The 24,388-nt window shown below is 42.3% G+C and overlaps 1 protein-coding gene across 6 annotated transcripts in view; it reads right to left on the bottom strand.

Moving 5' to 3' along the window:
• Window positions 1-23,747, bottom strand: part of THRAP3 (thyroid hormone receptor associated protein 3) — a 75,664-nt gene extending 51,917 nt beyond the window's left edge. For 3 of the 6 annotated variants that reach the window (XM_045064199.1, XM_004740775.3, XM_004740778.3), the window contains exon 1: window positions 23,595-23,747. The gene's annotated coding sequence lies outside the window, so the exon portion shown is untranslated. Of the gene's footprint in view, window positions 1-8,425; window positions 8,496-23,594 lie in introns of all 6 variants that reach the window. The other 3 variants (XM_045064201.1, XM_045064200.1, XM_004740776.3) reach the window with 3 other exon arrangements.
• Window positions 23,748-24,388: the final 641 nt, after the last annotated feature.

The following is a 24,388-nucleotide window of genomic DNA, read 5'->3' as shown; positions in this document are numbered from 1 at the left end:
ATAGGGCCTTCTACATCAAGGGCTCATCAAATGATGCACAAAGGCCAATTCAAGCCCAGCCTATTTTTTCCTTTTTTTTTTTTTTCCCTAACCACCCATGAGCTAAGAATTGTTTCTACATTTTTAAACGGTTGAAAAAAATCAAGAGTATTTCAGGATGTGTGAGAATTCTATGAAATTCAAACTTCAACATCTATGAATACTTTTACTAGAATACAGACATGTTCCTTGGTTTACAGCTAGCTGCTTTCACACAACAGCAGAGTGGAGTAGCTGCAAACGAGTCTACAAGGTCTCACCACCTTGTGCTGCCAAAGACTGCAGGGATGAGGGTACAGTTCAGTCATTCAAGTACCATGCATTCTGCCATTTTATTACTAGTTTTAAATTACCAGTATACCTCCATATGTTAAAACAAGACAAAAGGGGACTTTGAACATTACCCATTTAAGGGGCAGTGTAGAGTGTGGATTATTTTGTTAATGATTTATATGGCAAAATTCTGTTATGAAAAAACACCAGGAGTACCTGGATGGTTCAGTGGGTTAAAGCCTCTGCCTTCGGCTCAGGTCATGGTCTCAGGGTCCTGGGATCAAGCCCCGCGTCAGGCTCTCTGCTTGGTAGGGAGCCTGCTTCTCCCTCTCTCTCTGCCTGCCTCTCTGCCTACTTGTGATCTCTATCTCTCTGAGTCAAATAAATAAATAGAATCTTAAAAAAAAAAAAAAAAAAATGGGAAGAAGGAGCACCTGGCTGGCTCAGTCAGTGGAACATGTGGCTCTTCATCTCTGGGTTGTGAGTTCAAGACCCATGTTGAGTGTGGAGATTACTTAAAAATAAAATTTAAAAAAAAAAAAAAAAGAAGAAGAAAAAACACCGTAACTTTGCCAAGAATATGATGTGTGTCGACATCACCAAACTAAGCACTCATCACAATATTCATATCTAACAGCATTCCGTTAGAAAATGAGAAAATGGGGGCGCCTGGGTGGCTCAGTGGATTAAGCCGCTGCCTTCGGCTCAGGTCATGATCTCAGTGTCCTGGGATCGAGCCCCGCATCGGGCTCTTTGCTCAGCGGGAGCCTGCTTCTCTCTCTCTCTCTGCCTGACTCTCCGCCTACTTGTGATTTCTCTCTCTGTCAAATAAATAATAAATAAAATCTTTAAAAAAAAAAAAAAAAAAAAAAAAAAAAAAAAAAATGAGAAAATGTAAAACAGTATCTCAGTGCAACAGAAGATCTTCACAAAAACAAAAAAGTAAAAATGAAGCTACAACCAAAGTAACTTTCTGAGTGGTTCATTTGTTAGCTTAACAGGGAAAGCCATTTATTTACAGTGAGTTGATTAAATCATGTTTGCAGCAGCCAAGTAATGTGTCCAGAGAAAATCATTCTGTTCAAGCCTCTTAGCCTTTTGACTGGAAAAGCTGATGTGAATGGGAGCAAAAGCAGCAGTCAATTAAAAAATAAAGCAGGGAAGCCTGAATGGCATAGTCGGGTAAGCACATGCATCAGTCTTTTGATTTCAGCATCAGGAATCTGAGCCCTGCAGGGAGTCTGCTTGAGATTCTCCCTCCTTCTCCTTTTGCCCCTCCCTCTTATGCACTGGTGCTCTCTCTCAAATAAATAGATCTTTAAAAAAAAAAAAAAAAAAAAGGCAGGGGCGCCTGGATGGCTCAATGGGTTAAAGCCTCTGCCTTCGGTTCGGGTCACAATCCCAGAGTCCTGGGATCGAGCCCCGCATCGGGCTCTCTGCTCAGCAGGGAGCCTGCTTCCTCCTCTCTCTCTGCCTGCCTCTCTGCCTGCTTGTGATCTCTGTCTGTCAAATAAATAAATAAAATCTTTTTAAAAAAATTAAAAAAAATTTTTAAAAAGGCAGGTGGAGGGGAAAGGAGCTGACCTAAGTAACTATGAAAAGAGTGGAACAAGGAAAACAGCAAAAGGAACTGCACATAATCACTATATTCTAGACGTTAAAGTTGTTTCCCATGGTGGTATGGGTTAACAATTCTGAAAACATTATACATGTATACTGGAATTAATAAGTATGGAATTAGTAAATAAATGGATGGCAGATGGTGAGAAGCAAACTTCTCACTGTTGGGAGTAGGAGGCCACAAAGACAGACAGAAAGGCTAGAATGACCCAGGTGGTACTGGATTAGAAGTGGAGATACCAGTATAAGCTCCTGTTTCACTTATACGAATGGACACACACAGATACGTCAGAAATATTTACAAGTATTTCTACATATATATAAAATGTTGTTATACACATAGCTCCTATATGTACACACACATGTATTTCCTTGCTTTGTCACATGAGAAGACCTATAAGCAGTAACATTCCAGTACCAATAAGCACATCTAGCACCCACACCTCGATTTCTAATAATATTCTCCAATAAAAGAAACCAAAGCTCCTTGGAGAAATGACTAACTCAAGGGCTGACGCCAGCAAGACACTGGATAAGCCTGGAGTATCTTGTAATGCCAGAAAGGAAGAAAGTGCAACAAACATACAAAAGCCACCGCAATGAAGGGATTATGTCAAAAGAACACTCCTATCCAACTAAGAGTGTTCAAGAGCCAAACTTAAAAAAAAAAAAAAAAAAAAACTGAACAAAATGAAGTAATGGATAATTCAAAGTATAAAATATCCCTGAGACTATACTGATATAACTGTATAAATGGATGAGAAGAGACCAAATGTCCATGCCAAAGAATTCCAAGTAATTTATGTATATATTCCACCCTCCAGAAGGTGGAACACAGCTCTCCATTCCATAAGTGGAATGGAATGAGCCTAGTGATTTCCTTCCAAAAAGTAAAGTATGGAAGGGAGGAAATAATTTACAGCAGAGAAACCTAGCCAGGTGATCAAAGTTAACATCAACAATAAATTATGTTGGTAACACATATTCCTTGGTATGATGTGATGGAAATGATACCTTACTTCTATGGTCTTTATCACTAAAATCCGTAACACCAGTCTAGCCATGAGAAAAATTCCAACTGAGGGACGTTCTACAAACTGTCTAACCTACACTGCTCAAAACTGTCAAAGTCACCCAAAATAAAAGTCTAAAAAGGTGTCACAGCCAAGAGGAGTCTAAGGAGACATAACTACAAATGGATATACCAGGATATCCTAGATAGGCTCCTGGAACAGAAAAGGGGTTATCAGGTAAAAATTAAGAAAATGTGCATAAAGTAAGGACTTTGTTAACAATGCATCAACAATGGCTCATTAGCTACGAACAACATACCATACTAATTTGTTAACAGGGGAAATGGGCATGAGGTGTACATGTGAACATTCTGTACTATCTTCTCAGATATTCTGTAAATCTAAAACTGCTCAACAACCGAACATCTGTTAAAAGGGGAGAAGAATGATTTTCCGTGGTCTTCCTTGCCTCTTGGTTCAACAGATATTATAGACACTGCATAGCTGTTTAACTGCAGAAATCAATGCTGGGTTTGAAATGACCCAAGAACTAGCCTTTCTGAACAGTCTACACAGAACAACTACAGGTGAGAATCTTCAAAGACGCCTGAGAGAACACTAATACAACCTGAATTTGAATCTGCTAAGACGTGGCACCAATGATGGTGGTACAAAAATATGTAAAGAAGAAAAGACTTAACTGGACAAATGTACAGGACTTGTGAAAATGTTAAGGTGTTTCAAGCACAAGGTTATTCCCTGTACATTCATCAGCAGGTACTCCACAAAACTTCTAATCACAGGCTGAGCCAGTACTGTCAAAAGTCACCTGCATTCACTGTCAATTCACTTTTATAGACTGAATGAACCATCGTCAGTTCTGTGATTTTTTTGTCAGAAATAGAAGGTGGATCCTGATTTGCATTACCAAACAGCGGTTCAAAGGCTTCGCAGCAAAATTTTATCGATGGGATTTTTTTTAACCTAAAATTTTCTGAAGAACCACCCTTAAACATTATTATTGAATACTGAAAGGCTTTGGAAATAGCTTTTGTTGCAGACTTGATAATGTTTCTTAATGAATTAAGTAAAAAATTATAAGGCAAAAAAATAGCATTTTTATGGGAAATACATTATAACAGCAAATTAACTTGAACAGTAAACACTGTTTGAACCTCAGGTAATGTAAAGTTACCTTATTCACTCCTCCTATACTATCAAAATTAACACAATGATATCTCTGTTCACACAAAACCTCGAAAGCCCGGGGCGCCTGGGTGGCTCAGTGGGTTAAGTCTCTGCCTTTGCTCAGGTCATGATCTCAGGGTCCTGGGATCAAGCCCCAAGCCCCGCATTGGGCTCTCTGCTCAGCAGAGAGCCTGCTTCCCCCGCCCCCCGCCTGCCTCTCTGCCTACTTGTGATCTCTGTCAAATAAATAAATAAAATCTTGAAAAAAAAAAAAAAACTTGAAAGACCTATCTTTTTCATTCAAACTACAGTTCCAGCATTATTTCCAATCTTCATGAAAGTGCAAAGTAAATACCCATCTTTCAAAATCATCTAGATTGCAAGTGAAAAGCTTTCACCTAGGAGTTCCTGGTTGGCTCAGTCAGGTGAGTGTGTGGCTCTTGATCTTGAAGTTTTGAGTTTGAGCCCCGCTTTGGGTGTAGAGATTACTTAAAATCTTAAAAAAAAAAAAAAGAAAAAGAAAAAAAACCCACAAAACTTCCATCTAATCTTCCATTGGAAAGGATTACTCTGCAGTGTAATGGTACCCAAAAAGGGCAAATATCAAGAAATGAATCTAACAGAATTCTATAAATGCCTTCCAAGAGATGAATGTGCTCAAATAAACCATATGCTCAAAAAGAATTATATGCTCATGGGATTATTTGGCAATACCTGTCTGTGTAAAGACATTTTCAAAGATGACATACCTGCAACCTCACTAAAGATTTCAGCATTAATAGATAAACATCTGCCATCCATTTTGATAGATAAAGCTAACTTTGAACCCCATGTGAAATGTTATCTCCCAAAGTGAATTCTACTCCTGTAACACACCTGCCTTACAAAAATTGTATTCGACTATTACATTTTTAATTCCGTCAATAAAATACTTGTTTTCTTGGGGAGCCTGGCTGCCTCAGTCAGTAGACCATGTGACTCTCAGAGTAGTGAGTTCAAGCCCCACATTGGGTGTAGAGATTATTTAAAAAGATAAAAATTTAAATATTTGTTTTCTTTCTCTCTAGAGAGAAAAAGTCTGCAAACTCTGGTTCTACGCTATTTGCTTAACAAAGGCATTTAGTGCAGTAATTCTCAAAACTGTGGGGGTCTCAAATGGTAGAAACTGTCACTTTTTAATCCTTATACCCAACAAATGATAGTTAGACAAATAAAATTAGTAATCAATCATCCCAAAAGCAAGTTCCAAAGCACTGGCCCAATATATAATACAAAACCACATATGCTCTAAAGGTGGACTACCTTTGATTCCCAGCACCACCAACTAGTAGTTCTGAAACATGTGGTTAAGTTACTTTATTAAATCCCACTATCTGTCTCCTCATCTGTAGAACTGATTCCCACTACCTAGAAGCTGTTATTAAAATTGAATGAGTTAGGGACGCCTGGGTGGCTCAGTTGGTTAAGCGGCTGCCTTCAGCTCAGGTCATGATCCCAACGTCCTGGGATGGAGTCCCACATCCAGCTCCTTGCTCGGCAGGGAGCCTGCTTCTCCCTCTGCCTCTGCCTGCCTCTCTGTCTGCCTGTGCTCGCTCGCTCTCTCTCCCTCTATCACTGACAAATAAATTAAAAAAAAAAAAAAACTTAAAAAATAACAATTGAATGAGTTATATGTATGTGAAGTACCTCACACGATACTTACTGGTACAGGCCAATGTCAAAAATCAGAGTTAAAAAACAAGACTTCCACCAGCTAGTATGGGTAATCACACTGTCATTAAACAATGACTATCTTTCTCCTGAGAATGCATAATTTGTCTCTATGGTAGACTCAGAATATGAGGTAGACACTCGTATAGCTTCAGAACCTTTTAAAGAAGCCCTACACTCTGGCAATAAACCCAAGCCTAAACTTGATTCCAGGATGATGAGTCTGCCGCTTAAATGACACCACTAGTCTGTGCCCAGGTTCTCAATTCACAAGAGACAGAGGAGGATCGATATGCCATCCGTGCACCTGAGAGTTTTCACCCAGATTGGTAGTTTTTAAAAATCATGCTTTCAGGCTATGCTCAAGTACCCTGGGGCAAAATAACATTCACATCAGAATCCTCTAGATCAACAAGCAGTTAAGACTGCCAGGAAATCCTAACAGTTGCTTTCCCAGAATTCATCTTTTTATCATATTGCAAAACTTTTACAAGCTACGATTTCTTAAAAACTTAAACCTCTATCTCCTTGAAAATCACTAGTAGTGTCATGTTAGTGTAATGTTACTAGATTAAATGGCTTTTCCAGGACAAGTACCAAATTCCTTTTTGTATCCCCAGTGTCTAGGTACATATCTGCTGAGTGACAAACAAACCAAACAAATGAGTGACAAACCAAACAAATGAGTATCGGCTATATATTTACTACAGAAAAATAAACAAAACGGACTCTTTTAACCATTTTTTCGTGTACAGTTCTGTTCTGTTACACCGTTATACCATCATCACCACCATCCACATCCAGAACTTTTTCATCTTCCCATACTAAAACTGTGTACCCATAAAACATTAACTCCCCACCCACAACCACCATTCTACTCTATGAATTTAACTGCTCTAGGTATCTCATGTAAGGGGAATACAAGATTTGTCTTTTACATAGAGTCTCTATCACCTAGCATGTCTTCAACGTTCATCCATGTTGTTGCACATGTATACATTTTATAAAGGGAAACACATGCATAGAATCATGGAACTTGAAATACTACCCAAGCTTTTATTTGCCTGAGCAAAGTGTTTAATTCTGCATACCTAATTTTCTTCTGAGCACATACACAGTAAAAATGTCAAATGGTACAAGAGTGACAATGAAAAGTGGTCCTCTTCCTAATCTCTACCCTCCTTATACCCAACTTCCAGTCCCCTTCCCTTATTTAACTTTTAAATTTTGGAACATAACCCCCAAGCACATGTTACCTTGCCTTGAGGATGTCCTATTATTAAGACATTCAGTTGGCCTATCAGGAGTGGCTAATCCGTCTCTTCTAAAAATACTATCATAAAGATCAAAAACAATGAACTTAAACTTTTTTTTAAAACATTTCACAAGTATTTCACCCAGTTAACACTCAATGAGCACACTATGAATGACGTCTTTGTTAGGCAGCATACCGAAGCAAGAAATATTATAGACCCTGGAGTCATGTAAAAATTAGTTTAAAACATCTCCTTACCTCAGTTTCCTGATCTATAAATTAGAGGAGTAACACTACCTCATAAGCTGCTATAATATTTAAATGAGGAAAAATCTAAATTTTAGTACAGTTCCTAGTAATATAGCAAGCATTCAAATAATAGTAATAAATAATTCTTGGGCCACCTGGCTGGCTTAGTTGGTGCAACTCTTGATCTCAGGGTTATGAGTTCAAGCTTCACAATGTGTAGAGACTACTTAAAAATAACATTTTAAATAAATAAACAAATAAATAAATCATTCTTAATTTCCTTCCCTGGGCACCATGGAAAGCACAAAGATGAATCAGAAACTCTGTATCCTTCCAAGTCCTTACAATACAACACAGGGGTTTATCTCATTATTCTCTTACATTACACTGAGAACCTGGTTATTAATACAACTTCCAGATGGCCCACACTTACATATTTATGGATCTATTTCTAAATCTCAGTAAGTTATTTGAAAAAATAACTGTGACTTGAAGTGCTAGAATAAAGACAAAATTTGCTACCACGAGACCCCGTACAGGGTGTGTAAGCCTCAAGGCAGTCAACAGCAGACTTTGTGGAAGAGCAGAGAGCCCTGCGACTGAGAACCCACAATCCGGGGAACCTGGGTGGCTCAGTGGGTTAAAGCCGCTGCCTTTGGTTCAGGTCATGGTCCCCAGGGTCCTGGGATCGAGCCCCGCATGGGGTTCTGTGCTCAGCAGGGAGCCTGCTTCCTCCTCTCTCTCTGCCTACTTGTGATCTCTGTCTGTCAAATAAATAAATAAATAAATCTTTAAAGAAAAAAAAAAAAAGAACCCACAATCCACTCTAACTTACAGGCAAAAACACTATCCAGAAGAGTATCCATTTTGGACAAACAGTACTGGAAGTAAGAGTCACAGAGCAGCAAGAACTGGAAGCATTCCTAGAGATCGTATCTAGCACAACCATAGGTTTATAGAAGGGAAACTAAGCACAGAAAAAGAAGGGTTTTACCCAAAAGGTGACCTAAAACTAGAGCCTTAAGGCCCTTGGCCATCCGTGTCCCAATTCTTTCATGTCATCATGCTAATCGTTTACCTGTTAAAGAACCTTAAGGCACTTCATCCAGATGGCTCTGATTCCTCACCTTTCTTCCATTACTTGCCATCTAAGGAAAAAAGTTCTTTAATATGCCTGATGAAATCAGTCTTAAACATTCCTAAACCATCCTAAAATGTGCTCTACTGGAAGCCATAGGGGATGCTGAATAAGAATAAACCTAATTCACTAAAGGTCTATTTGAAAGAAAATTTCAGTAAACAAAAAACTATTAATTTTAGAGGTGGAAAAGAAGATGGTACATTCAGAGTCTATCTTCCGCAACTGCTTAGCTTTATTAAAAAAATTTCATCCAAAACAGAATTTAATTAACAACCCATTTACACCAGGACATTAGACCAAGACAACCAACTTTTAGATGAATCACATCTGCTTTCATTTTCAGAAAAGAGACCAAGCTTCATGACAGAATATCAAAAACAAGAAGATATGATCATATGCTGGAAAATCCATTAAAACAATCACCTTTGGAGATTTTTTGTTTTTCCTTTTTTAAATTACAAATCAGGAGTAGTTACTAGGTTTGACATGAAAGTCAATAACTACTTCTTAGAATACCACCAAACTAACTTATTTTCAACTAAACTATCAGAAAGAATCCCATCAACAATTTTGGAAATCTATCCCAAAATGTCCATATTCTCTGGTTCTAATTCTAGAAAATAAATTTGTAGCCAATATTAACCCAACAGCAATTTGTAAACACAATTTAGGGAAGCTCAAGCCTCCTCTTCCCACAAAATACCAATTCCCAAGAGCACTGAGCCATTCCCCTAAGCAGAACGTTCCTCACAAAATGCATCTCATTCCATCGCATTTATAGGTAATATAACAGCTCACCAGAATCAGTCCTATATTCTTAAGTTTAACTAGGAAAACAGATTACTACAACAATGGTATAGTCACTAAGAGAACTGTATCATCTGTCAAGTTGATTTTCTTTTTTAAAGATTTTATTTATTTATTTGAGACAGGGATCACAAGTTTGCAGAGAGGCAGGCAGAGAGACAGAGAGAAGAGGAAGCAGGCTCCCCACGGAGCAGAGAGCCCGATGCGGGACTCGATCCCAGGACCCTGGGACCATGACCTGAGCCGAAGGCAGAGGCTTTAACCCACTGAGCCACCCAGGCACCCTGTCAAGCTGATTTTTTAAAAAAAAATTTATTGGAGAGACAGCACGCAAGGGAGGGGCCTAAGAGGGAGAATCTCAAGGAAATTCTCGACTGAGTGGCGAGCCCTACGTGTGAGGCGGAGCTTGATTTCACAACCCTGACATCATGACCTGACCCAAAATCAAGTTGGACACTTAACCAACTGAGCCACCCAGGTACCCCTATTAAACTGATTCTTTTACATGGAGTTTTATGACTCATGTCATCCCTGATTTAGCAATCCTGCTTTTTATTTCTTGGAAATTGGGTTTTAGATACATTAATATTTTTCCAATTTCTCATGCATAAAGTTTAGAAGATTTAAGCCCTGGCAAAGGATTATAAAGGCCACTACACACATGCTGATCGCTGATGGTGAAGCTCTGAAACTTTTAAAAGAAAATACAGCAGGGTGCCTGGGTGGCTCAGTCAGTTAAGCATCTGACTCTTGATTCTGCCTCAGGTCATGGTCTCAGGGTCATAAAATCAAGCCGCTTCGGCTCTGCTCTGCAGGGAGTCTGCTTCCTCCTTCTCCCTCTGCCCCCTGACACACTCACACTCTCTAAAAAAACATTTTTATAAAACAGAAGAAAATATAGGAATCTATATGAACTTATGAAAAAGGACTACAAACAAAATATTCTGGTTACAAACCATAAAAGTAGAGATTGATAAATACCTATATGTTTTAGAAAATCAAAATGAGGGGTGCCTGGGTGGTTCAGTCAGTTAAGCATCTGCCTATGGCTCAGGTCATGATACCAGGTCCCTGGGATTGAGACCCACAGGGAGCCTGCTTCTCTTTCTGACAGGCGCTCTCCCTGCTTGTGCTCCCTCTCCCCCAGCCCCCAGCAAATACATAAATAAACTCTTTAAAATAAATTAAAAAATTAAAATTTAAAAGAGAAAAGATTAATCTTCACTATCAGAGAAATGCCATCTAAAACTACAATAAAATATTTCATACTCCTAAGAATGAAAAAACTTGTGAGCGCCTGTGTTGCTCAGTTGGTTAAGCATCTGCCTTTGGTCCCAGGTCGTGGTCCCAGGGTCCTGGGATCATGTCCTACACCTCACACAGGGAGCCTACTTCTCCCTCTGCCTCTGCCCCTCTGTCTCTCATGAATAAATAAATAAAATCTTTAAAATTTTAAAAATATTTTTTAAATTTAAAATTTAAAAATTTTTGAAGAAAATGACAAAAACTGTAAAATCTAACAGTATCATGTCATTAAGTGACAGAAATGTCTGTGAGAGACTATAAACTGGTATAATCTCTCAGGAAAATACTGCGCTAGTGTCCTAATAAAGATATGCATATCCTGGGGCACCTGGCTGGCTGAGTCAGCATGAGACTCTGGATCAAGCCCCACACTGGGAGTAGAGCCTACTTAAGAAACAGAAAAGAAACTGGAAGAAAGGAAGGAAGGGAGGGAGGGAGGGAGGAGAAAAGAGAGAAAGGAAGAAGAGAGAACGAAAGAAGAGCGACAGATACACATCCTATGACCCAGCAATTACAGTTTTAGGCAAAAACCCTAGAGAAACTCTCACAAGTCAGCAGAAAATAAAACCAAGAATATTTCTGAGTGGGTGGCTCAGTTGGCTAAGCATTCAATTCTTGGTTTCTGCTCAGGTCATGATCTCATGGGTCGTGAGATCGAACCTCACCTGGGGCTCCACACTCACCGGGGAGTCTGCTTAAAAGATTCTCTCCCTCTGCCCCTACCCCATACGGCGTGTACATGTACTCTCTCAAACAAATCTTTAAAAAAAAAGTGGGGCATCTGGGTGGCTCAGTAGCTTAAGCTTCTGCCTTCAGCTAAGATTGCAATCCCCTCTGGGATTGAGTCCCACAGTGGGCTCCGTGCTCAGAGACGAATCTGCTTCTCCTTCTAACCCTCCCCACTCTCATGCTCTCTCTCCCACTCTTAAATAAATAAAATCTTAAAAGAAAAAAATTTTTTTGGTGGCACCGAGCAACAGAAAAATAGATTAAGTGTTATGTTCATACAGTGAATACTGTACAGCAGGGGCGCCTGGGTGGCTCAGTGGGTTAAAGCCTCTGCCTTAGGCTCAGGTCATGATCCCAGGGTTCTGGGATTGAGCCCCGCATCGGGCTCTCTGCACAGTGGGGAGCCTGCTTCCCCCTCTCTCTCTCTGCCTGCCTCTCTGCCTGCTTGTGATCTCTGTCAAATAAATAAAATCTTAAAAAAAAAAAACTGTACAGCAATGAAAATGAAAAACACATATACCATAAATGAATCCTACACACAAGCCTGTGCAGAAAGTTACCAAAATAAATCAATACTAAACATATGAAGCTTAAAACCACAAAAGAATGATACCACATTTTGTACAGGAAAGCATGTATTTTTTTTTTAAGATTTTATTTATTTATTTGACAGAGAGAGAGATCACAAGTAGGCAGAGCAGCCAGGGGGGTGGGGAGGGGGGCAGAGAGCCCAGGACTATGAGATCATGACGTGAGCCGAAGGCAGAGGCTTAACCCACTGAGCCACCCAGGTGCCTCAGAAAGCATATATATTTAAGACAAGTCTAGAAAAACCCGTACCTTGTTATTTTATTTGCGTGTCCCTTTACAAACTGTTTTTTTCTTTTTAATTTATACATTTAACAGAGAGAGCGAGAGATCTTGCACAGCAGGGGGAGCAGGAGGAGAGGGAGAAGGAGGTCCCCCACTGAGCAAGCAGGGAGCCCCATACAGGGTTCCATCCCAGGACCCCAGGACCTTGACGGGAGCCAAAGGCATCTGAGCCAAACATCTGAGCCACCCAGGCACCACACCAGAAGTATGTTAAACACTAAAAACAAAAACATGGTTGAGAGAACAGGAGACAATCCTAGAAGACTGAACTGTAGAAGTGGAGTTTTAGTTCATAAATTTATAAAATTGATCTCTTAAATATATCACTAACACTTGTACTATTCTTTGTATTTTTTGATGTCTTCATATTCCATGTTTTTTCAAGCAAGAAAAAAAGGTTTATACAATGCTGAACGCTATGGTGGTGCTCCCTTTAGATTCCCTTTCTCAGCCTCCAGAGAAAAGAGATCCTCTAGGATAGTGACAACAGAAGAGTACTAGCATTCCCGCGTGCCTCATAAACTTCTTGGTCAAACACATTTAGATTTTTGCAAACACTTTTAAAGAGTGAAATAGAATTCATAAAGCAACGTTCTTAGGGTCAAATCAAAGAAACAACTCCACATCGAAGGATAAGCCCATGTTATCTGCTGAACACCGGCAGAGTGGTAAGGAGCAAGGGCCTTGCAAACACAAGACTAACGCGGATGAGCGTCCTGACTCCAGTTTTGTGCAGGCTTGAGCATAACCTTTACCGATTTGCCCATCTCTAAAAAGTAGCTACACTAATCTTATAATCTATTGTGAGAGCTAAATGAACTGATATATGTAAACCACAAAGCATATTATATTCTAAAAGGTTGCAGTCTGGAGAGAAAAAAAAAATCCAAGAAGTTGGAAGGGAGAGGCTCTTTCCCTCAGCAATGTACTTACATAAACATCAAGCAACAAAGAAAATCAAATCCTTAAAGTTAATTCTGTTTCCAGAATCATCTTCAAAAAACTAAGTTGATGCACAAATATCTATACAGTGGAAAGCAGAGATCAGGCTAAATCCCTAGGATTTTGGCTTATTCTGTATTAAATCCAGTTCAGGTGCTGACTGCTCAATGAGAGGAAAAAAAAAACACTAAATACTATATAACATAACAAGAAATGTAGTCAAAAAAAGGCTGTGCAGTTTTTTAAAATATTTTATTTATTTATTTTATTTATTTTAAGTAATCTCCACACCTGACATGGGGTTCAAACTCACAACTCCCAAGATTAGGAGCTGCATGCTCTACGGACTAACCAGCCAGGCACCCCAAGAAAAAGTATGTTTGTGTTTGTTTCTGAGACAGAGAGAGCGCGCGAGAGAATGAGCATGAGAGAGAGCACATGAGCGGGGGGGGGGGGGGGCGCAGACGGAGACAGAGAGAACCCCAAGTAGGTTCCACACTAAGTGAATGGGGAGCCCAATGCAGGGCTGGATCCCATCATCATGAGATCATTACCTGAGCCAAATTAAGAGTGGGACACCTGGGGCTCCTGGGTGGCTCAGTGGGTTAAACCTCTGCTTTCGGCCCAGGTCATGATCTCAGGGTCCTGGGATCGAGCCCCGCATCAGGCTCTTTGCTCAGCAGGAGCCTGCTTCCCCCCTTCTCTCTCTGCCTGCCTCTCTGCCTACTTGTGATCTCTGTCTGTCCAATAAATAAATAAAATTTAAAAAAAAAGAATGGGATACTTAACCGACTGAACCACCCAAACACCTAAAAGAGTAAGTTTTCAACAGGAAAAGGTAGTATTTTCAACAGGATACTAGATTACTCAAGAGTTACTACAGGAAAAGCTAAGTTTTGCACACATACTGCTTTATGATAGGAGACAATATGTATACCAGGGCGCCTGGGTAGCTCAGTTGGTTAAGCATCTGCCTTCAACTCAGGTCAGGATCCCAGGGCCCTGGGCCTGAGTCCTGCATTGGGCTCCCTGCTCACTGGGGAGCCTGCTTCTTCTCCCTCTGCCTGCTGCTCCTCTTGCTTATCCTCTGTCAAATAAATAAATAAGATTTTTAGGGGGGAAAAAAAGGGTATCCAGGATTTATATATTTCAACAATGATGGGTTCTTATTCACCAAAAGGAATAAAGGAAGGATGAATAACCTAGAAGACAAAGCCTGTACCCCTTTAGTTTTGCTGTGAAAATTAATACCCAACACGAAACCTAAGATGCTCTCCTCAGAAAGTAACCTGTTTCTTGTTGGCAGATCTCAGATTAGTTACCAGAATAAGATGAGCTGAGAAGGGCAAGGTCAAAATTCTAGCTGCAGTAACATATTGTTACAGTTTATGTATACTTTTGACTATCACATAAAATCTTAATTTCCAAATAACCACAGCAATAATTCAGTTGATAACTTTGAAACTCAAGTGTTACCTTTCACTCACATTCATAGTTTATGTATGCAAATACATGACTCACTAATGATGAGAGTGGTTATCAGGTTTTATCAGGAAGCTGGCACTCTGGATGAACCGTATCAAAAATTTTTCCATTAAAAAAACTGCAGGGGTACCCGGGTGGCTCAGGTGGTTAAGTCTCTGACTCTTGATTTCAAGTCAGGTCATGATGCTAACTAGCTAGGCTCATGAGATCATGTCCCACCTCAGGTTCCATGCTCAGCGGGGAGTCTGCTGAAGATTCTATCTCCCTCTATCCCTGTGTGTGCAGGCGCTCTCTTACTTTCAAATAGATAAATCTTAAAAAATTAAGCTTCCTTCTCTACAAGAAAAGATATTCAGGACGTTTGGATGGCTCAGTCGGTTGGGCATCTGCCTTCAGCTCAGGTCATGATCCCAGAGTTCTGGGATCAAGTCATGCATCCGGTTCCTTGCTCACCTGGGAGCTTGCTTCTCCCTCTGCCTGCTGCTCCCCCTGCTTGTTCTCTCTCTTACAAATAAATAAATAAAGTCTTAAAAAAAAAAAAAAGAAAAGAAAAGAAATGTTAGGGTGCCTGGCTGGCTCAGTCAGTAGAGCACCTAACTCTTGATCTTGCATTCGTTAGTTTGAGCCCCACATTGGTGTAGAGATTACCTCTTTTTTTTTTTTTTAAGATTTTATTTATTTATTTGACAGAGAAAGATCACAAGTAGGCAGAGAGGCAGGCAGAGAGAGAGGAGGAAGCAGGCTCCCTGCTGAGCAGAGAGCCCGATGTGGGACTCGATCCCAGGACCCTGAGATCATGACCTGAGCCGAAGGCAGCGGCCTAACCCACTGAGCCACCCAGGTGCCCCAGATTACCTCTTTTTTTAAAAAGATTTTATTTTGGGGGTACCTGGTTGGCTTAGTTAGGCATCTGACCATTGGGTTTCAGTTCAGGTTGTGATCTCAGGGTTATGAGATCAACCCCCACACTGGGCTCCATGCTCAGTGCAGAGTCTGCATGAGACTCTCTTCCTCTCCTTCTGTCCTTTCTCCCCAAATAAATAAATAAATAAAAATCTTAGAGAGGCAGGCGGGGGCGGTGGGGGGAACACTGAGCAGAGAACCCAATGCAGGGCTCAATCCCTAAACTCTGAGATCCTGACCAGAGCCAAGGCAGAGGCTTAGCCCACTGAGACACCCAGGCGCCCCAGAAGATTTTTATTTTCATTTGACAGACAGAGAACACAAGCGGAGGGAGCAGCAGGCAGAGGCAGAGGGAGAAGCAGACTCCCCGTTGAGCACAGAGTCTGATGCAGGGCTTGAACCCTGGGATCATGACCTGAGCCGAATGCAGTTGCTTAACCAAATGAGCTACCAAGGGGCCCCTAGAGATTACTTTAAAAATAAATTTCAGGGCGCCCGGCTAGCTCAGCAGAGCAAGCAACTGTTAATCTTAGGGTCTGGAGTTCAAGCCCCACAATGCGTATGTAGCCTACTTAAAATAAAATGATAGGGGAGAGGGCACCTGGGAGGCTCAGGTCATGATCTCAAGGGTCCTGGGACAGGCCCCCCATCGGGCTCTCTGCTCTCTGGGGAATCTGCTTCTCCCTCTCATTCCCCCTCTGTGCCCTCCATGTCTCTAATTAATAAAATCTTAAAAACAGACAAACAAAACTGGACACCTAGGTGGCTCAGGCAGTTAAGCATCTGCCTTCAATTCAGGTCATGATCCCAGGGTCCTGGGATGAGTCCTATATCATGTTCCTTGCTTGGCAAGGAGCCTACTTCTTCCTCTGCCTCCCACTCCCCCTGCTTGTGCAAGCACGTGTGCACTCTGTCTCTGACAAATAAATAAAATCTTAAAAAATAAAATACATGAGAGGCACCTGGGTGGCTCAGTGGGTTAAGCCTCTGCCTTCAGCTCAGGTCATGATCTCAGGGTCCTGGGATCGAGCCCCATACCGGGCTCTCTGCTTGGCAGGGAGCCTGCTTCCCCCCTCTCTTTCTGCCTGCCTCTCTGCCTACTTGTGATCCCGCTCTGTCAAATAAATAAATAATTTTTTTAAAAAATCTTAAAAAAAGAAAAACAACGTGAATTTCTTTAAAGAAATATACCTTTAGTGGCTCTGTGGGTTAAAGCCTCTGCTTTCGGCTCAGGTCATGATCCCAGGGTTCTGGGATCTAGCCCCGCCTCGGGCCCTCTGCTCAGCAGGGAGCCTGCTTCCTCCTCTCTCCTCTCTATCTGCCTGCCTCTCTGCCTACTTGTGATCTCTGTCAAATAAATAAATAAAATCTTAAAAAAAAAAAAAAAAAGAAAGAAAAGAAATAAACCTTTAAATAAGTAAAAATGAAATGTTAAGCAGAACCCCTAAGTAAAAAACTATCAATGCAGAACTGCTCTGACTGAAATGGGAGGGCTGCTCAGAGTTCTGCCAGCTCAGTCTCTTCCCTCAATAGCTCCTTACGCACCCTCTTCACTCCAAATGGTATTTTAAAATCTCCTGTCCAATCCATATTTGGTTAAACTTAGTAAAAATTCAAGAAAAACCAATCACCATCACAAACTACTTAGACAGTCACTTCAGTTTTACAGAACAGCCTTTAGAGAATGGGTTTTGAAAACCAATTTTTATAAATCAATTTAGTAATTCACTTACAAAAGATGTACACATTGCTAGAACAGTTTGGTCAGTTTTGACAAAATATACTGTGAAACACTACCCCAACCAAAATATGGAGTATTTCAGGGGCACCTGGGTGGCTCAGTCAGTTAAGCGTCTTGACTCTTGATCTCAGCTCAGGTCTTGATCCCAGGGTCGTTGAGTTCAAGCCCCAGGTTGGGCTTTAAAATATATATATATGGAATATTTCTATTATTCCAGAAAGTACCTTCCTGCTCTTTTGCAATCTCGTCACCTACCACCATACAAAATCATTTTCAACTGGTAGCTTAACAGAATCTGAGTAAATCAGGATGTAACAGTGGGAGAACTTCCAGAGACTGCCAACCTTATTCAGCATATGTCTTCCCATATAACTGACCCTTCTTTTAGTATTTAATAAGCCCCTTCTAGGTGACAGAGAACATCCTAGCTGTGGGAACTCAGCAGTGAATCAAACAAATCTCTGCTTTACTCTCTACAGAGGTGAAGACATAGTGGATTATAGTAACATCCCACAGGGGTCCCCTGGGTGGCTCAGTCAGTTGAGCCTTTGACTCTTATTTCAGCTCAGGTCATGATCTCAGGGTCACGTGTGAGGTTGAGCCCCCTGTCAGACTCTGCACTCAGCAGAGTCTGCTTGTCCCCCTTCTTTTCCTCCTCCCTCTGGGAGCACATGCGCACACTCTCGCCCTAATAAATAAATAAAATTTTAAAAATAAAATAATGTCCCACAGTAATAATATGCTGGGGGGTGGCGAGGTGATGAAAGGAATACCCTATAGAGTGGTCAAGAAAGGCCTCATTCAACAGGCGCCTAGGTGACTCAGTCAGCTGGGCATCTGCCTTTGGCTCAGGTCCCTGGGACTGAGCCCCATGCTGGGCTCCCTGCTCAGCAGGGAGTCTGCCTCTCCCTCTCCCTCCACCCTTCCCCCCACTCATGATCTCAATTAAATAGAATCTTAAAAAAAAAAATTTAAGACTACACAAAGTACCACTTCATTTTATCTGAAACAAGAATTTATTCTTTTTTTTTTTAAAGATTTTATTCATTTACTCGACAGACACATCACAAGTAGGCAGAGCAGAAGGCAGAGAGGGAGGGGGAAGCAGGCTCCCTGCTGAGAAGAGAGCCCAATGCGGGGCTCCATCCCAGGACCCCGCTATCATGACCTGAGCCAAAGGCAGAGGCTTAACCCAGTGAGCCACCCAGGTGCCCGTGAAACAAGAATTTATCTTCAAAAATTCACCCAATTTTTTCTAGTGGGCAACCCCCCTCTGGCATCTGACCAACTTCCTCAATCTTCTCCATTTTTAACGTGTTTTTCTGATAGCCCACAGTCTGCTAGCCAAAGCTATTAATCAAGACTGTAGGGACACATCTTTTAGACACATTGGGGAAGCCTGGATGTAATGGAGCCCTGTAGTGAAGAAATCTGATTAACTTTAGAACGCAGTCTCTTTTGATGTCCTCTATCAATTCTTTATTTATAATGCCCTTGTTATCAAAATAGAAGGAAAAAATTGAGTTACTGGGGCGCCTGGGTGGTTCAGTCTGTTCAGTATCTGCCTTCCACTCAGGTCCTGATCCCAGGGTCCTGGGATGGGGCCCCTCATCAGGCTCCCTATTCAGCAGGTGTCTGCTTCTCCTACTCCTCCCCGCTGTGCTCTCTCTTGCTCTCTTTCTCTCAAATAAATACGTAAGATCTCAAAAAAAAAAAAAAAAAGGTGTTATTACCCCTCAAAAAACAAAAGAGCTACAGCATTAGTGAAAGCAAAGCAATGGACTTCATATAAGCATATTAAACACACCTTTGTCCTCATGCCTAAAGACAAGTGCCAAAAGTCTTCTAATTAGACATTCAGCAACTTCTCTTTGCTTGGCCTTCTATGTTCTGAAACAAGCCCAGCTATGCAGTTACCACATTCCAAATGCTAAAAAACAAATCAGGGGCGCCTGGGTGGCGCAGTGGGTTAGATCCTCTGCCTTCAGCTCAGGTCATGATCTCATGGTCCTGGGATTGAGCCTGCCCCGCACCCCACATAGGGCTCTCTGCTCAGCAGGGAGCCTGCTTCCTCCTCACTCTGCCTGCCTCTCTGCCTGCTTGTGATCTTTCTGTCAAATAAATAAATAAAATCTTATTTAAAATAAAAATAAATAAAAACCAAATCAGGCAGAACAAAAATGAGGACACCCATGCCAGCTAAAAGGCATGGGTTGGGGTCAGATCAATGCCTTCAGGCTTTCTAAAAGCCCTTGGGTTTCCAGAGTTTGGAAACAAAGTAATTCAATGTTTTGGACTTATCTCCCTCATTGGCCTGCAAAAAATAAGGCAACAAGACATAAAACAATTTTTAATAGCAATATTAACATTAAGAGAAAAAAAAAAGACTTAAGCAGCAGTATTAGAGACCTGTATCATGTATCTAGAACAGGGAGACCAAACTCAGGCGCCTACAGATAGACAAGTAATAAGATATAAAATAGTATCAAGTGACACTTCACTGCATGTCAGGGATAAATAAATATCAGGCTGCAGGGAGGTCTCTGACAAACTGGAGAGGACATGCCCAACTACAAAGATGGCTGCTATGAAGGTCCAAGGCTGCCATAACTGATTTTTCAAAGGCAGCCTGAATTCAAATTTTTACATAAAACCTCGTTTTTTGATGTTGACAACAAATTCAAATTTACAAGACTGTGTGAGTGAGCCAATCAAAACACACCTAGAGACTGGGTTTAGTCCATAAGCCTTCAGTTTTCAACCTCTGCCGTAAAAAGAAAAATACAGGGTTCTTTCAGTGATACATTTCTAACTCTGGGGTACAATGTACACCCTATGCTTCCAATAACACACTGTCCTGTAAAAATATACCCAAAAATAGAAATCTACATCTGAAATCCCTAACTGCTAAAAGAAAGCAAAAAGAAAATGATCTTGCTCTTCATACACTAAAGTGCTCCATTTGTAGGAACTTTCTTCCAGTGGAAGAAAACAATAGGAAATGTATTTTCATGAAACTGAGTTCACAAATGTTGAGCTTCCTCAGCACGTGCATTAGCCCGTAACTTGCAGACAAAAGGAAACTAAAAGATGATCAATGGCACAGCATTTAACCTCGATTAAAAAAAAAAGTTCCCGGGGCGCCTGGGTGGCTCAGTGGGTTAAGCCGCTGCCTTCGGCTCAGGTCATGATCTCAGGGTCCTGAGATCGAGTCCCGCATCGGGCTCTCTGCTCAGCAGGGAGCCTGCTTCCTCCTCTCTCTCTCTCTCTGCATGCCTCTCTGCCTACTTGTGATCTCTCTCTGTCAAATAAGATCTTTAAAAAAAAAAAAAAAAAAAAAAGTTCCCATCAAAGACTAAGAAAGGGTGCCTGGCAGGCTCAGTTCTCAGGGCAACTGTTGATTTGGGGGTTGCGAGTTTTGAGACCTATGTGGGGTGTAGAGGTTACGAAAGAAAGAGAAAAGGACAAAGAAAAGCAATCTTTTAGAAGGATACCCCAGACTCAACTCTGCTGAGAAGCTGTGGGCAACTACATTTTTATGGGTTATAAACCTGCATTACAGGCTCTAAAGCAGTGTTCTTAAATTTTGAGACTAATGAATAAGATGGAAGGTATCAAACCTTTGAGAAAATGCACTCCCTCACAAAAATTTTTACGACTCATGGGCCCCTACAGTCCATGGACCAAAGATTAAGAAAGAATGGCCTGCTCTGAAGAATATTAAATCTATGTTATCTCCAAACCCCCCACTTCTTCCCACCAATACATCTCCATTCCATCCTTCTACTTTAGGCAACTACCATGTCTGGCCTAAACCAGTACAGCAGCCTCTTAAATTATATCCCCCCGCATCTTCCATACCTCTGCAAAAGTGATTTTAAAATATCAATCAGAAGACTTTGACTGCTCCTCCAAACAACCTTACCTGTCTGTCTGTTCTGTAACCACTCTTCTCACTTTGTCAGCTACTTTGGGCCTCTTTTCAAGGCTGAAAGCACTGAACTCTCCCCATCTTCAAGTTTTGATGCTTGCTGTTCCCTCCACATGAAATGCTCTCTCCTACAAAACTGTATCCTCACTTGTGCCCGAAAGAATTTCTCTAACCACCCTTAGATCTCCCTTGTTAGTGTCTACTAGAGTCCCTGCTTGCTATCCCCACATCACTTTTCTCAATCTGTCATTTGCTTACCAGTTTTATCTTACCCCACTCTATTGGAACCTCTCCAACAGCAAAACCCCTTCTGTCTCACACCCCCCCTGTACTCCCAGAGCCTGGCACAGGAGCCAGTAGATGGTATGTTCTCAAGGACTATGTGTTGAATCAATCAGCCAAATACTGAACGACTCAATCTTACATGTTTACAGAGTAACTATGGGAAGCAATCCATCTAATTATTTGAGAGAACAGCATTAACCACATTGCCTTCAATTCAGGATGTCATTGTGCCCAAGACAAACAGGCTAGCGTCTCAACAATCTCAGTGGTTGAGACTATCCATTCTAAATAAACAGCTAATTGTTGTAGGTCTGCTCTCTCGGTCAGCCTCATCTCTCCCCACCTTGGAGTTAATCTCAGCAGTGTTCCAAGCTTCCTCCTATCAATTTCTCAGGACGAAACAGAACACTCTTTTTGTAACCTGCAGTTTCACTGGCTAAACCAAATTCAAGAAGTGCGTGTATGTGACCTACCGTCACTAGGATTATTACTATCACCACCACCACTAAAATGGGTACATCTGCAGACTAAAAATGTCAGTCTCCAAAACCGAAGACCCGTCACTGATGCCAAAAGAGTTAAAAGAACAAAGTGATAAGCCTGTATTCAACAGAAAAGTTTTATAGATAAACGACTTCTTCTTCTGAAAACTTCAATTCACTTTTTACAAGATACAATCAAACCTAAATGGATGCAGAGTAAGCTTGTTTTTTGATACTGCTAAAATGTGTGCCCTAGTTCACAAAATGGAATTCCCAGCAAAGAGCAAACTAAGCCCGAGTTGCTCCACAAGTTGCTCAAGGCAGGAACCGTTGCCAACAGGCTTCTACTTAATGATACACACATCAAGCTGTTCAGAAAACCGAACACAGTATTTCCACAAACAAAAAAAAAAAAAAAGGAGGACCATCAGAAAGGAAAGGAAAACGCTAGTGTTGACACCTGCCTTTCCACCCTGGGCCCACCATCCAAAACTCCTATAATGGTAATGAAGATAATAACGATGTCGTTTAATACTTGTCAGGAAATGAGCTAAGCGGTATTCAACTTAATCTCATTGAATCTTCACAATCAGTCTATAAAGTAGCCACTGTTACTTACCGCTATTTTACAGATAAGGAAACTGAGGCACCTGGAAGCGACGGCCCTGGACCTAAAATCAAAAGCTACCAGGGCCAAAATTTGAACCTAGGCAGGCTGGCTCCAGGATGAATCTCTTATGTTGCCACCTGAAGCTTCACTGGCTCTCGGCCGCCAGGCTCTACCACATTCTGAGGTTTCTCCTTCAATGCAATTAACAACCTCCCCGTAAACACCCTACGACCACTGATGGCTCCGAACTTCTCGGCACCAGCGCTACTCCCCAGCTTCTGCCGCCATGCTCCACCCTTAAGATTTTGAAAGACAATAAGAGGAGCTGATAAAAGTTGCTGAGGTGCTAAGGGGAGCAAAAAACAAATAGAACAAAAAAACAACAAAAAGAAACTGCCCCCTACAACCAGAACACACGCCGATCACCACTGGAATGCAAGTCGGCCTCACCTCCAACCCAAGAGACTGAAATAAAAGTGGGCGCACAAATGTTCCCGGAGCAGATAAATTTGGACTATGCCTCCTCTGGCCGCAAGGCAGAAAAGACGGACTAACATTTACTGAGTGCCAGCCACATGCGCCCTACGAGGGCAGAACCAGGCCAATGGAGAACGGGGCGGGGGGAGGGGGAGTTAGCACTCAAAAGAGTTCCGGGAAAGGGAGAAATCCAAATAATGGGGTTCCTACGACTAAAAAGAGAAATGGGAAAGGTGGAGGCCTCTTCCCCGAAGCATGCAGGAAGGGGGAAAAAAGGGTAGGAGCTGCTCGGGAGAAAAGGCGGCCCAGGGCGTCGGAAGCTAGGCCGGAGCGAGGGGAAGCCCTGAAGGGCGGGGAGGGGGAGGAGCCGGAGAGAGCGGGGCCCGCTCAGAGAAGGCCTGGGGGTAGGCGCGGGGGAGCGGCTCCGTGCCGGACCTGCCGGGGACCCTGACCCAGCCGCCGCGGAGGAAACATAAAAGACAAAACAACTAGAGCCGGTGGAACTGCCCTAATCCCCATTAGAGGCCCTCACTCACCTGGGCCCACCGCGGCGATCGCAGCTGCACCTCGCAACGGCACAACCGGCCCGAACCTCGCCCCCGCCCGACAGCGCGCCCCGCGTCCCCGCTCTCCGACGGCGGCAGCGGCGGCGTCGCCCGCTGACTCCTGGGAAATGTAGTGCTAGGCCTGTCTCCCCTTGCCCACTTGATGGTCGACTGAACTACGTTTTCCACAAGGCAAGGCGAGCGTTGGGCCCGCCGCTTTGCGTCACGCGCCAGGTTGTCGGCAGTCACGTGGGTTCCTCCGTTCCATCCCCTCCCCCCGCCTGGGTGGCCTGGGGAAGAAGGAGGGAGGTGGACGGAAGGGGCGGGGGCGTTGCTGACGCCACTACCCCCACCATTTTGGAACCAGCCTGGAGGGAGGGCCTGAGCCCCACCCACTGGCGGCCTTCTTCTGTTGTCGCAAGGTCTCTGAGCTGAGACTCCGGGCCCCTGGCTTTCAGTGTCTGCCCTGCCACCTTTCGTTTTGTGACCTTGAGCAAAACGTCTCCCCTCTGTGAGTCTCGGTTTCCTCCCCTATGGTATGACTCTGGTAATTTCTATCCCATGGAGTTACTGAGAGAGTCCGACAAAGTAAATCACATGAAAGCGAATTACAAGAAAGCGCAACTCAAAATGGAGTTGTTTTTATTGTGATAGCGTGTCCTCTTTCGGAGACCCAGAAGCCGGATGGGTCAAGCTCTGACCGGCCTCATCTCCCACCACCTCCCCGCTTCCCCCGCCCAGGACCATAGGAGCACAGAAAAAAAAGATTTTCTATTAGTCCTGTG

Source organism: Mustela putorius, unplaced genomic scaffold (genome assembly GCF_011764305.1).
Source record: "Mustela putorius furo isolate JIRA1106 unplaced genomic scaffold, ASM1176430v1.1 tig00003853_pilon_pilon_pilon, whole genome shotgun sequence".
In the NCBI taxonomy this organism is placed as follows: domain Eukaryota; kingdom Metazoa; phylum Chordata; class Mammalia; order Carnivora; family Mustelidae; genus Mustela; species Mustela putorius.
Note: the sequence above shows the minus strand (reverse complement) of the source record. Positions and strands in the feature narration are given on the sequence as shown.